The following is a 16,471-nucleotide window of genomic DNA, read 5'->3' as shown; positions in this document are numbered from 1 at the left end:
AACGATTTCTGTATGGATCTTGCTTTGTACATGGGGGCTTTGTCATGCTGAGACAGGAAAGGGCATTCCCCAAACTGTTGCCACAAAATTGGAAGCACAGAATCGTCTAGAAGGTCATTGTACGCTGTAGCGTTAACATTTCCATTCACTGGCCCGAACCATGAAAAACAACCTCAGATCATTTTCCTCCTCCACCAAACTTAACAGTTGGCACTGTGCATTGGGGCAGGTAGTGTTCTCCTGGCATCTGCCAAACCCAGATTCGTCCATCGGACTGCCAGATGGTGAAGTGTTAATTACCACTCCATAGAACGCGTTTCCATTGCTCCACAGCCCAATGGGGGTGAGCTGTACACCACTCCATAGAACGCGTTTCCATTGCTCCACAGCCCAATGGCGGTGAGCTGTACACCACTCCATAGAACGCGTTTCCATTACTCCACAGCCCAATGGCGGTGAGCTGTACACCACTCCATAGAACACGTTTCCATTGCTCCACAGCCCAATGGGGGTGAGCTGTACACCACTCCATAGAACGCGTTTCCATTGCTCCACAGCCCAATGGCGGTGAGCTGTACACCACTCCATAGAACGCGTTTCCATTACTCCACAGCCCAATGGCGGTGAGCTGTACACCACTCCATAGAACGCGTTTCCATTACTCCACAGCCCAATGGCGGTGAGCTGTACACCACTCCATAGAACGCGTTTCCATTGCTCCACAGCCCAATGGGGGTGAGCTGTACACCACTCCATAGAACGCGTTTCCATTGCTCCACAGCCCAATGGCGGTGAGCTGTACACCACTCCATAGAACGCGTTTCCATTGCTCCACAGCCCAATGGCGGTGAGCTGTACACCACTCCATAGAACGCGTTTCCATTGCTCCACAGCCCAATGGCGGTGAGCTGTACACCACTCCATAGAACGCGTTTCCATTACTCCACAGCCCAATGGGGGTGAGCTGTACACCACTCCATAGAACGCGTTTCCATTGCTCCACAGCCCAATGGCGGTGAGCTGTACACCACTCCATAGAACGCGTTTCCATTGCTCCACAGCCCAATGGCGGTGAGCTGTACACCACTCATCCATAGAACGCGTTTCCATTGCTCCACAGCCCAATGGCGGTGAGCTGTACACCACTCCATAGAACGCGTTTCCATTACTCCACAGCCCAATGGGGGTGAGCTGTACACCACTCCATAGAACGCGTTTCCATTGCTCCACAGCCCAATGGCGGTGAGCTGTACACCACTCCATAGAACGCGTTTCCATTGCTCCACAGCCCAATGGCGGTGAGCTGTACACCACTCCATAGAACGCGTTTCCATTGCTCCACAGCCCAATGGCGGTGAGCTGTACACCACTCCATAGAACGCGTTTCCATTGCTCCACAGCCCAATGGGGGTGAGCTGTACACCACTCCATAGAACGCGTTTCCATTGCTCCACAGCCCAATGGCGGTGAGCTGTACACCACTCCATAGAACGCGTTTCCATTGCTCCACAGCCCAATGGCGGTGAGCTGTACACCACTCCATAGAACGCGTTTCCATTGCTCCACAGCCCAATGGCGGTGAGCTGTACACCACTCCATAGAACGCGTTTCCATTGCTCCACAGCCCAATGGCGGTGAGCTGTACACCACTCCATAGAACACTTATTGTGTTGACGTTGCTTCCAGAGAAAGTCTGGAACTCGGTAGTGATGTGTTGCAACCGAGGACAGATGATGTTTACACACTATATGCTTCAGCACACGGCGGTCCCGTTCTGTGAGCTTGTGTGGCCTACCACTCTGCGGTCCCGTTCTGTGAGCTTGTGTGGCCTACCACTCTGCGGTCCCGTTCTGTGAGCTTGTGTGGCCTACCACTCTGCGGTCCCGTTCTGTGAGCTTGTGTGGCCTACCACTCTGCGGTCCCGTTCTGTGAGCTTGTGTGGTCTACCACTCTGCGGTCCCGTCCTGTGAGCTTGTGTGGCCTACCACTCTGCGGTCCCGTCCTGTGAGCTTGTGTGGCCTACCACTCTGCGGTCCCGTCCTGTGAGCTTGTGTGGCCTACCACTCTGCGGTCCCGTCCTGTGAGCTTGTGTGGCCTACCACTCTGCGGTCCCGTTCTGTGAGCTTGTGTGGCCTGACACTCTGCGGTCCCGTTCTCTGAGCTTGTGTGGCCTACCACTCTGCGCTCCCGTTCTGTGAGCTTGTAATTTGAAGGGGTGTCCACATACCTTTGTATAGGTATTGTATGTGTATTAGTGTGTGTTAGGTGTGTGTCTGTGTCGTACCCAGAAACTGGGTTTTGGCCTGGTGCGGGTTGAGGGTCTGGACCTGCTGCATGTGCTGAGTTACCATGGTGACCCATGCCTGGGGGGGCTGCTTCCCAAACAGAAGGGGGGGAATGTACTCCGACAACTCATGGCTGGCGAGAGAAAGGATAAAGGATAAAATATATCTATATATTTTTAATGTTTCTCAGTTCTAGGTTGTTTTTTTTTACATTCATTGACATGATGGAAAGATGACATAGAGATTACATAGGGATGACATAGAGATGACAGAGAGATGACATAGAGATGACGTAGATATTAAATAGAGCTTGTGTGGCCTACCACTCTGCGATGACATAGAGATGACGTAGGGATTATGTAAAGATTGCATAGAGATGACGTAGATATTACATAGAAATGACATAGAGATGACGTAGGGATTATGTAAAGAGTACATAGAGATGACATAGAGATGACGGTGAGATTACATAGAGATGAAAGAGAGATTACATAGAGATGACGGAGACATTGCATAGAGATGACGTAGAGATTACATCGAGATTACATAGAGATGACGTAGAGATTACATAGAGATGATGGAGAGGTTACAAAGAGATTACATAGAGATGATGGAGAGATGCTGTAGAGATTACAGAGAGATTACATAGAGATGATGGAGAGATTACATAGAGATTACATAGAGATGACGTAGGGATTACATAGAGATGATGGCGAGGTTACAGAGAGATTACATAGAAATGATGGAGAGATGCTGTAGAGATTACAGAGAGATTACATAGAGATGATGGAGAGATTACATAGAGATTACATAGAGATGATGGAGAGATTACATGGAGATGATGGAGAGATTACGGAGAGATTACATGGAGATGATGGAGAGATTACATAGAGATGATGGAGAGATTACATAGAGATGATGGAGAGATTACATAGAGATGATGGAGAGATTACATAGAGATTACATAGAGATGATGGAGAGATTACATAGAGATGATGGAGAGATGATGGTGAGATTACATAGAGATGATGGAGAGATTACATAGAGATGATGGAGAGATTACATAGAGATGATGGAGAGATTACATAGAGATGATGGAGAGATGATTGAGAGTTTACATAGAGATTACATAGAGATGATGGAGTGATTACGTAGAGATGATGGATAGATGACGGAGAGATTACATAGAGATGACCGAGAAATTAAATGGAGATTACATAGAGATGATGGAGAGATTACATAGAGATGATGGAGAGATGATTGAGAGATTACATAGAGATTACATAGAGATGATGGAGAGATTACGGAGAGATGATGGAGAGATTACATAGAGATTATGGAGAAATGATGGAGATATTACATAGAGATGATGGAGAGATTACATAGAGATGATGGAGAGATTACATAGAGATGATGGAGAGATGATGGAGAGATTACATAGAGATGATGGAGAGATTACATAGAGATGATGGAGAGATTACATAGAGATGATGGAGAGATTACATAGAGATGATGGAGAGATTACATAGAGATGATGGAGAGATTACACAGAGATGATGGAGAGATTACACAGAGATGATGGAGAGATGATGGAGAGATTACACAGAGATGATGGAGAGATTACATAGAGATGACGGAGAGATTACACAGAGATGATGGAGAGATTAAATAGAGATGACGGAGAGATTACATAGAGATGATGGAGAGATTACATAGAGATGATGGAGAGATTACATAGAGATGATGGAGAGATTACATAGAGATGATGGAGAGATTACATAGAGATGATGGAGAGATTACATAGAGATTACATAGAGATTACATAGAGATGATGGAGAGATTACATAGAGATGATGGAGAGATTACATAGAGATGATGGAGAGATTACATAGAGATGATGGAGAGATTACTGTGACGACCCCCCCACTCTGTCTGCCGTATTCTGGCTTTGTTCTTGTTTCCTTATTAGGATGCCGGTGGGTGGAGTTGGGGAGGGTCGTCAGCTACGTGGGAAACACCTGGGCCAGGTGTGTCCCAGGATAAATAGACCTCTTCCACATTCATGGAAGAGACTCTCTCCATGCAGACACCATTGTAGATTGTGTTGTGGTTCTTGGTGGCCTTTTGTTTGTTTGCATTGGCACCTTTCAACACCCTGCATTATCACATTCATGCCAAACACTCACTTACACTACTGATTACAGATTACACACACCGTTGTATATTTTCCTTAGTTGCTTTCGTTAATAAATATATATTTTGTTACTCCTTATCTCCACGTTGTCTCCCTTTGTTACGGGCTTTGAGCCGGTTCATAACATTACATAGAGATGTTGAAGAGATTACATAGAGATGGAGAGATTACATAGAGATGATGGATAGATTACATAGAGATGACGGAGAGATTACATAGAGATTACATAGAGATGATGGAGAGATTAAATAGAGATGATGGAGAGATTACATAGAGATGATGGAGAGATTACATAGAGATGACGGAGAGATTACATAGAGATGATGGAGAGATTACATAGAGATGATGGAGAGATTACATAGAGATGATGGAGAGAGTACATAGAGATGATGGAGAGATTACATAGAGATGATGGAGAGATTACATAGAGATGATGGAGAGAGTACATAGAGATGATGGAGAGATTACATAGAGATGATGGAGAGATGATGGAGAGATTACATAGAGATTACATAGAGATGATGGAGAGATTACATAGAGATGATGGAGAGATGATGGCGAGATTACATAGAGATGATGGAGAGATTACATGGAGATGATGGAGAGATGATGTTGAGATTACATAGAGATGATTGAGAGATTACATAGAGATGGAGAGATTACATAGAGATGATGGAGAGATTACAAAGAGATTACATAGAGATAATGGATAGATGACAGAGAGATTACATAGAGATGACCGAGAGACTACATGGAGATTACATAGAGATGATGGAGAGATTACATAGAGATGATGGAGAGATTACATAGAGATTACATAGAGATGATGGAGAGATTACATAGAGATTACATAGAGATTACATAGAGATGATGGAGAGATTAAATAGAGATGATGGAGAGATTAAATAGAGATGATGGAGAGATTACATAGAGATGATGGAGAGATTACATAGAGATGATGGAGAGATTACATAGAGATTACATAGAGATGATGGAGAGATTAAATAGAGGTGATGTGGAGATTACATAGAGATGATGGAGAGATTACATAGAGATTACATAGAGATGATGGAGAGATTAAATAGAGATGATGGAGAGATTACATAGAGATGATGGAGAGATTACATAGAGATGATGGAGAGATTACATAGAGATTACATAGAGATGATGGAGAGATTAAATAGAGGTGATGTGGAGATTACATAGAGATGATGGAGAGATTACATAGAGATTACATAGAGATGATGGAGAGATTAAATAGAGATGATGGAGAGATTACATAGAGATGATGGAGAGATTACATAGAGATGATGGAGAGATTACATAGAGATTACATAGAGATGATGGAGAGATTAAATAGAGGTGATGTGGAGATTACATAGAGATGATGGAGAGAAAGTGTATTCACCTATGGGAGAGGTGTTGCTGTGTACAGTACAGTACTATCTACAGTGCATTTGGAAAGTATTCTGACCCCCTTTTTCCACATTTTGTTACGTTACAGCCTTATTCTAAAATGGATTATATTACATTTAGTCCTCATCAATCTACACAATACCACACAATGACGTCACAATACCCCATAATGACATCACAATACTCCATAATGACATCACAATACCCCATAATGACATCACAATGCCCCATAATGACATCACAATACCCCATAATGACATCACAATGCCCCATAATGACAAAAAGCAAAAACACATTGTTATTAAGTACTCTCAGACCATGAGAAACAAGATTCTCTGGTCTGGTGAAACCATGATTGAACTATTTGGCCTGAGTGCCAAGTGTCACGTCTGGAGGAAACCTGGCACCATCCCTACGGTGAAACATGATGTTGGAAGCATTATGCTGTGGCGATGTTTTTCAGCGGCACGGACTAAGAGACTAGTCAGGATCGAGGTACAGATGAACGGAGCAAAGTACAGAGAGATCCTTGATTAAAAACCTGACCCAGAGTGCTCAGGACCTCAGACTGGGGCGAAGGTTCACCTTCCAACAGGACAACGACCCAAAGCACACAGCCAAGACAACGCAGGAGTGGCTTCGGGACAAGTCTCTGAATGTCCTGGAGTGGCCCAGCCAGAGCCCGGACATGAACCCAATCGAACAGCTCTGGAGAGACCTGAAAATAGCTGTGCAGCAACGCTCCCCTTCAAACCTGACAGAGCTTGAGAGGATCTGCAGAGAAGAATGGGAGAAACTCCCCAAATACAGGTGTGCCAAGCTTGTAGCGTCATACCCAAGAAGACTCAAGGCTGTAATCGCTGCCAAAGGTGCTTCAACAAAGTACTGAGTAAAGGGTCTGAACTTTTACAGTACCAGTCAAAATGAATACTGATGTAAATGTCAAATTTCAGTTGTTCATTTTTAATACATTTGCAAAAATTTCATTATGGGGCATTGATGAGGGGACAAACATCAGTGCACTGCACACGTAACAAAATGTGGAAAAGTCAAGTAGTCTGAAGACTGTCCCATAATGCACTGCACACGGCAACCACCTCCCCCATAATGCACTGTACACGGCAACCACCTCCCCCATAATGCACTACACACGGCAACCACCTCCCCCATAATGCACTGTACACGGCAACCACCTCCCCCATAATGCACTGCACACGGCAACCACCTCCCCCCTAATGCACTGTACACGGCAACCACCTCCCCCATAATGCACTGTACACGGCAACCACCTCCCCCATAATGTACACAGCAACCACCTCCCCCATAATACACTGCACACAGCAACCACCTCCCCCATAATGCACTATACACGGCAACCACCTCCCCCATAATGTATACAGCAACCACCTCCCCCATAATGTACTGCACACAGCAACCACCTCCCCCATAATGCACTGTACACAGCAACCACCTCCCCCATAATGTACTGCACACGGCAACCACCTCCCCCATAATGCACTGTACACGGCAACCACCTCCCCATAATGCACTGCACACGGCAACCACCTCCCCCATAATGCACTGTACACGGCAACCACCTCCCCCATAATGCACTGTACACGGCAACCACCTCCCCCATAATGTACTGCACACGGCAACCACCTCCCCCATAATGCACTGTACACGACAACCACCTCCCCATAATGCACTGCACACAGCAACCACCTCCCCCATAATGTACACAGCAACCACCTCCCCCATAATGTATACAGCAACCACCTCCCCATAATGCACTATGTACAGCAACCACCTCCCCCATAATGCACTATATACAGCAACCACCTCCCCCATAATGCACTGTACACAGCAACCACCTCCCCCATAATGTATACAGCAACCACCTCCCCCATAATGCACTATGTACAGCAACCACCTCCCCCATAATGTATACAGCAACCACCTCCCCCATAATGCACTATGTACAGCAACCACCTCCCCCATAATGTATACAGCAACCACCTCCCCCATAATGCACTATGTACAGCAACCACCTCTCCCATAATGCACTGTACACAGCAACCACTTCCCCCATAATGTATACAGCAACCACCACTTCCCCCATAATGCACTGTACACAGCAACCACCTCCCCCATAATGTATACAGCAACCACCTCCCCATAATGCACTGCACACGGCAACCACCTCCCCCATAATGCACTGTACACGACAACCACCTCCCCATAATGCACTGCACACAGCAACCACCTCCCCCATAATGTACACAGCAACCACCTCCCCCATAATGTATACAGCAACCACCTCCCCATAATGCACTATGTACAGCAACCACCTCCCCCATAATGCACTATATACAGCAACCACCTCCCCCATAATGCACTGTACACAGCAACCACCTCCCCCATAATGTATACAGCAACCACCTCCCCCATAATGCACTATGTACAGCAACCACCTCCCCCATAATGTATACAGCAACCACCTCCCCCATAATGCACTATGTACAGCAACCACCTCCCCCATAATGTATACAGCAACCACCTCCCCCATAATGCACTATGTACAGCAACCACCTCTCCCATAATGCACTGTACACAGCAACCACTTCCCCCATAATGTATACAGCAACCACCACTTCCCCCATAATGCACTGTACACAGCAACCACCTCCCCCATAATGTATACAGCAACCACCTCCCCATAATGCACTATGTACAGCAACCACCTCCCCCATAATGCACTATATACAGCAACCACCTCCCCCATAATGCACTGTACACAGCAACCACCTCCCCCATAATGTATACAGCAACCACCTCCCCCATAATGCACTGTACATAGCAGCCACCTCCCCCATAATGCACTGTACACATCAACACCTCCCCCATAATGCACTGTACACAGCAACCACCTCCCCCATAATGCACTGTACACAGCAACCACCTCCCCCATAATGCACTGTACACAGCAACCACCTCCCCCATAATGCACTGTACACAGCAACCACCTCCCCATAATGCACTGTATACAGCAACCACCTCCCCCATAATGCACTGTACACAGCAGCCATCTCCCCCATAATGCACTGTATACAGCAACCACCTCCCCCATAATGTACACAGCAACCACCTCCCCCATAATGTATACAGCAACCACCTCCCCATAATGCACTGTACACAGCAACCACCTCCCCCATAATGCACTGTACACAGCAACCACCTCCCCCATAATGCAGTGTAATATGTGTTCTTACATGCTGGGTATGAACGTCATGTCCTTGGCTCTGTGTTGTAGAGCTGATAGTTTAGAGATCTGGAGGAACAGCTGTTCAGAGACTTTTCCTCTGGGCAGGATGTTCATCAAGCCCTTACGGTAGTCTGGAAGCACCTGTTATAAAGCATCGGAAATACAGAGCAGACTGTTATACCTGGTTATAATGCTTCATAGTGTTGTTATACCTGGTTACAATGCTTCATAGTGTTGTTATACCTGGTTATAATGCATGGTAAGGCAGCGCTGGTTATTATACCTGGTTATAATTCATCATAGTGTTGTTATACCTCGTTATAATGCTTCACAGTGTTTTTATACCTGGTTATAATGCATCATATCATTGTTATAACTGATTATATTTCACAATGTTGTTATACCTGATTATAATGCATCATTGTGTTGTTATACCTGGTTATAATGCATCATAGTGTTGTTATACCTGGTTATAATGCATCATAGTGTTGTTATACCTGATTATATTTCACAATGTTGTTATACCTGATTATAATGCATCATTGTGTTGTTATACCTGGTTATAATGCATCATATCATTGTTATACCTGGTTATAATGCATCATAGTGTTGTTATACCTTGTTATAATGCATCATAGTGTTGTTATACTTGATTATAATGCATCATTGTGTTTTTATACCAGGTTATAATGCATCATAGTGTTGTTATACCTGATTAAAATGCATCACAGTGTTGTTATACCTGGTTATAATGCATCCTATCATTGTTATAGCTGGTTATAATGCATCATAGTGTTGTTATACCTGATTATAATGCATCATATCATTGTTATTCCTGGTTATAATGCATCATAGTGTTGTTATACCTTGTTACAATGCGTCATTGTGTTGTTATACCTGATTATATTTCACAGTGTAGTTATACCTGATTATAATGCATCATTGTGTTTTTATACCTGATTATAATGGATCATCTTCTTGTTATACCTGATTATATTTCATAGTGTTGTTATACCTGATTATATTTCACAGTGTTGTTATACCTGCTTATAATGCATCATATCATTGTTATACCTGGTAATAATGCATCATCGTGTTGTTATACCTGGCAATAATGCATCATAGTGTTGTTAAACCTGGTTATAATGCATCATAGTGTTGTTATACCTTGTTATAATGCATCACAGTGTTGTTATACCTGGCAATAATGCATCATAGTGTTGTTAAACCTGGTTATAATGCATCATAGTGTTTTTATACCTGATTATATTTCACAGTGTTGTTATACCTGGTTATAATGCATCATAGTGTTGTTATACCTTGTTATAATGCATCATAGTGTTGTTATACCTGGTTATAATGCATCATAGTGTTGTTATACCTTGTTATAATGCATCACAGTGTTGTTATACCTGGTAATAATTCATCATAGTGTTGTTATACCTGATTATAATGCATCATAGTGTTGTTATACCTTGTTATATTGCATCAAAGTGTTGTTATACCTGGTTATAATGCATCACAGTGTTGTTATACCTGGTTATAATGCATCATAGTGTTGTTATACCTGGTTATAATGCATCATAGTGTTATTATACCTGGTTATAATGTATGGTGACACAGAGCTGGTTATTATACCTGGTTATAATGCATGGTGACACAGAGCTGGTTATTATACCTGGTTATAATGCATGGTGACACAGAGCTGGTTATTATACCTGGTTATAATGCATGGTGACACAGAGCTGGTTATTATACCTGGTTATAATGCATGGTGACACAGAGCTGGTTATTATACCTGGTTATAATGCATGGTGACACAGAGCTGGTTATTATACCTGGTTATAATGCATCATAAGGCAGAGCTGGTTATTATACCTGGTTATAATGCATGGTGACACAGAGCTGGTTATTATACCTGGTTATAATGCATGGTGACACAGAGCTGGTTATTATACCTGGTTATAATGCATGGTGATTCAGAGCTGGTTATTATACCTGGTTATAATGCATGGTGACACAGAGCTGGTTGTTATACCTGGTTATAATGCATGGTGACGCAGAGCTGGTTATTATACCTGGTTATAATGCATCATAAGGCAGAGCTGGTTATTATACCTGGTTATAATGCATGGTAATGCAGAGCTGGTTATTATACCTGGTTATAATGCATGGTGACACAGAGCTGGTTATTATACCTGGTTATAATGCATCATAAGGCAGAGCTGGTTATTATACCTGGTTATAATGCATGGTGACACAGAGCTGGTTATTATACCTGGTTATAATGCATGGTGACACAGAGCTGGTTATTATACCTGGTTATAATGCATGGTGACACAGAGCTGGTTATTATACCTGGTTATAATGCATGGTGACACAGAGCTGGTTATTATACCTGGTTATAATGCATGGTGACACAGAGCTGGTTATTATACCTGGTTATAATGCATGGTGACACAGAGCTGGTTATTATACCTGGTTATAATGCATCATAAGGCAGAGCTGGTTATTATACCTGGTTATAATGCATGGTGACACAGAGCTCGTTGTCAAATTTGAGCGTCTGTGTCCAGATGACCCTCCTGAACCACAGGCTGTAGTTACTGTCCACTGGCTCCGCCTCCGTAGCAATGTCCAGGATGTACTCCCTCTTATTGAGGGGACGGACATTCTCACCTGCAGACGGACAGACAGACAAACTGTAATATTAAAGTATGGACAGTCTGACCAGGCAGGCAGGCAGGCAGGCAGGCAGGCAATGTGGTGTGTATGTGTCTGTGTGTGTGTGTACCTCTTTTCGTGACCAGGAAGACAGCGTACTCGTCAACGGCCTCCAGTCTGTGTAGACCCATCTCGTAACACAGCTCCTCTATCACGTCCAGCGCCACCTGCAGCACAGGAGGACAAATGATCAGCACCCACTGTAATACAGAGAGAGATAGATACACACAACAGAACATGATCAGAACCCACTGTAATACAGAGAGAGTTACACACAACAGAACATGATCAGCACCCACTGTAATACAGAGAGAGTTACACACAACATGATCAGCACCCACTGTAATACAGAGAGAGTTACACACAACAGAACATGATCAGCACCCACTGTAATACAGAGAGAGTTACACACAATAGAACATGATCAGAACCCACTGTAATACAGAGAGAGTTACACACAACAGAACATGATCAGAACCCACTGTAATACAGAGAGAGTTACACACAACAGAACATGATCAGAAACCACTGTAATACAGAGAGAGTTACACACAACAGAACATGATCAGCACCCACTGTAATACACAGAGAGTTACACACAACAGAACATGATCAGAAACCACTGTAATACAGAGAGAGTTACACACAACAGAACATGATCAGCACCCACTGTAATACACAGAGAGAGAGATACACACAACAGAACATGATCAGCACCCACTGTAATACAGAGAGAGTTACACACAACAGAACATGATCAGAACCCACTGTAATACAGAGAGAGTTACACACAACAGAACATGATCAGAAACCACTGTAATACACAGAGAGTTACACACAACAGAACATGATCAGAACCCACTGTAATACACAGAGAGAGAGATACACACAACAGAACATGATCAGCACCCACTGTAATACAGAGAGAGTTACACACAATAGAACATGATCAGCACCCACTGTAATACAGAGAGAGTTACACACAACAGAACATGGTCAGAACCCACTGTAATACACAGAGAGAGAGATACACACAACAGAACATGATCAGCACCCACTGTAATACAGAGAGAGTTACACACAATAGAACATGATCAGCACCCACTGTAATACAGAGAGAGTTACACACAACAGAACATGGTCAGAACCCACTGTAATACAGAGAGAGTTACACACAACAGAACATGATCTGAACCCACTGTAATACACAGAGAGAGAGATACACACAACAGAACATGATCAGCACCCACTGTAATACAGAGAGAGTTACACACAATAGAACATGATCAGCACCCACTGTAATACAGAGAGAGTTACACACAACAGAACATGGTCAGAACCCACTGTAATACAGAGAGAGTTACACACAACAGAACATGATCAGAACCCACTGTAATACACAGAGAGAGAGATACACAACAGAACATGATCAGCACCCACTGTAATACAGAGAGAGTTACACACGACAGAACATGATCAGAAACCACTGTAATACAGAGAGAGATAGATACACACAACAGAACATGATCAGAACCCACTGTAATACAGAGAGAGAGAGATACACACAACAGAACATGATCAGCACCCACTGTAATACAGAGAGAGTTACACACAACAGAACATGATCAGAACAGAATGTAATACACAGAGAGAGATATACAGAACAGAAAATTATTACAGAAACCATCCTAAGAACATTGACACTCACAGAGACAGAAGAGAACATACACAGTCTAGTAGACTGACAGAGACAGAAGGGAACAACACAGTCTAGTAGACTGACAGAGACAGAAGGGAACAACACAGTCTAGGAGACTCAGAGACAGAAGGGAACAACACAGTCTAGTAGACTCAGAGACAGAAGGGAACAACACAGTCTAGTAGACTGACAGAGACAGAAGGGAACAACACAGTCTAGTAGACTGACAGAGACAGAAGGGAACAACACAGTCTAGTAGACTGACAGAGACAGAAGGGAACAACACAGTCTAGGAGACTGACAGAGACAGAAGGGAACAACACAGTCTAGTAGACTGACAGAGACAGAAGGGAACAACACAGTCTAGGAGACTCAGAGACAGAAGGGAACAACACAGTCTAGTAGACTGACAGAGACAGAAGGGAACAGACACAGTCTAGTAGACTGAGACAGAAGTGAACAACACAGTCTAGGAGACTGACAGAGACAGAAGGGAACAACACAGTCTAGTAGACTGACAGAGACAGAAGGGAACAACACAGTCTAGTAGACTGACAGAGACAGAAGGGGAACAACACAGTCTAGGAGACTGACAGAGACAGAAGGGAACAACACAGTCTAGTAGACTGACAGAGACAGAAGGGAACAACACAGTCTAGGAGACTCAGAGACAGAAGGGAACAACACAGTCTAGTAGACTGACAGAGACAGAAGGGAACAGACACAGTCTAGTAGACTGAGACAGAAGTGAACAACACAGTCTAGGAGACTGACAGAGACAGAAGGGAACAACACAGTCTAGTAGACTGACAGAGACAGAAGGGAACAACACAGTCTAGTAGACTCAGAGACAAGGGAACAACACAGTCTAGTAGACTGACAGAGACAGAAAGGGAACAACACAGTCTAGGAGACTGACAGAGACAGAAGGGTAACAACACAGTCTAGGAGACTCAGAGACAGAAGGGAACAACACAGTCTAGTAGACTGACAGAGACAGAAGGGAACAACACAGTCTAGTAGACTGACAGAGACAGAAGGGAACAGACACAGTCTAGTAGACTGACAGAGACAGAAGGGAACAGACACAGTCTAGGAGACTGACAGAGACAGAAGGGACCAACACAGTCTAGGAGACTGACAGAGACAGAAGGGAACAACACAGTCTAGTAGACTCAGAGACAGAAGGGAACAACACAGTCTAGGAGACTGACAGAGACAGAAGGGAACAGACACAGTCTAGTAGACTGAGACAGAAGTGAACAACACAGTCTAGGAGACTGACAGAGACAGAAGGGAACAACACAGTCTAGGAGACTGACAGAGACAGAAGGGAACAACACAGTCTAGTAGACTGACAGAGACAGAAGGGAACAACACAGTCTAGTAGACTCAGAGACAAGGGAACAACACAGTCTAGTAGACTGACAGAGACAGAAGGGAACAACACAGTCTAGGAGACTGACTGAGACAGAAGGGTAACAACACAGTCTAGGAGACTCAGAGACAGAAGGGAACAACACAGTCTAGTAGACTGACAGAGACAGAAGGGAACAACACAGTCTAGGAGACTGACAGAGACAGAAGGGAACAACACAGTCTAGTAGACTGACAGAGACAGAAGGGAAAAACACAGTCTAGTAGACTCAGAGACAAGGGAACAACACAGTCTAGTAGACTGACAGAGACAGAAGGGAACAGACACAGTCTAGCAGACTGACAGAGACAGAAGGGAACAACACAGTCTAGTAGACTGACAGAGACAGAAGGGAACAACACAGTCTAGTAGACTCAGAGACAGAAGGGAACAACACAGTCTAGGAGACTGACAGAGACAGAAGGGAACAACACAGTCTAGTAGACTGACAGAGACAGAAGGGAACAACACAGTCTAGTAGACTCAGAGACAGAAGGGAACAACACAGTCTAGGAGACTGACAGAGACAGAACGGAACAACACAGTCTAGGAGACTGACAGAGACAGAAGGGAACAACACAGTCTAGTAGACTGACAGAGACAGAAGGGAACAGACACAGTCTAGTAGACTGACAGAGACAGAAGGGAACAACACAGTCTAGTAGACTCAGAGACAGAAGGGAACAGACACAGTCTAGTAGACTGAGACAGAAGGGAACAACACAGTCTAGGAGACTGACAGAGACAGAAGGGAAGAACACAGTCTAGTAGACTGACAGAGACAGAAGGGAACAACACAGTCTAGTAGACTCAGAGACAAGGGAACAACACAGTCTAGTAGACTGACAGAGACAGAAGGGAACAGACACAGTCTAGCAGACTGACAGAGACAGAAGGGGAACAACACAGTCTAGTAGACTGACAGAGACAGAAGGGAACAACACAGTCTAGTAGACTCAGAGACAGAAGGGAACAACACAGTCTAGGAGACTGACAGAGACAGAAGGGAACAACACAGTCTAGTAGACTGACAGAGACAGAAGGGAACAGACACAGTCTAGGAGACTCAGAGACAGAAGGGAACAACACAGTCTAGGAGACTGACAGAGACAGAAGGGAACAGACACAGTCTAGGAGACTGACAGAGACAGAAGGGAACAACACCGTCTGGGAGACTCACAGAGACAGAAGGGAACAACACAGTCTAGGAGACTGACAGAGACAGAAGGGAACAACACAGTCTAGTAGACTGACAGAGACAGAAGGGAACAACACAGTCTAGTAGACTGACAGAGACAGAAGGGAACAGACACAGTCTAGTAGACTCAGAGACAGAAGGGAACAACACAGTCTAGTAGACTCAGAGACAGAAGGGAACAACACAGTCTAGTAGACTGACAGATACAGAAGGGAACAACACAGTCTAGGAGACTGACAGAGACAGAAGGGAACAGACACAGTCTAGTAGACT

At 44.2% G+C, this 16,471-nt stretch overlaps 1 pseudogene; it reads right to left on the bottom strand.

Moving 5' to 3' along the window:
- Positions 1–16,471, bottom strand: part of LOC135537285 (unconventional myosin-XV-like) — a 140,287-nt pseudogene that overhangs the window by 2,248 nt on the left and 121,568 nt on the right.

The sequence above is a fragment of the Oncorhynchus masou genome, unplaced genomic scaffold (genome assembly GCF_036934945.1).
Source record: "Oncorhynchus masou masou isolate Uvic2021 unplaced genomic scaffold, UVic_Omas_1.1 unplaced_scaffold_744, whole genome shotgun sequence".
NCBI lineage: Eukaryota > Metazoa > Chordata > Actinopteri > Salmoniformes > Salmonidae > Oncorhynchus > Oncorhynchus masou.
The sequence above is the reverse complement of the archived record's forward strand: the minus strand, read 5'-3'. Positions and strand labels throughout refer to the sequence as shown.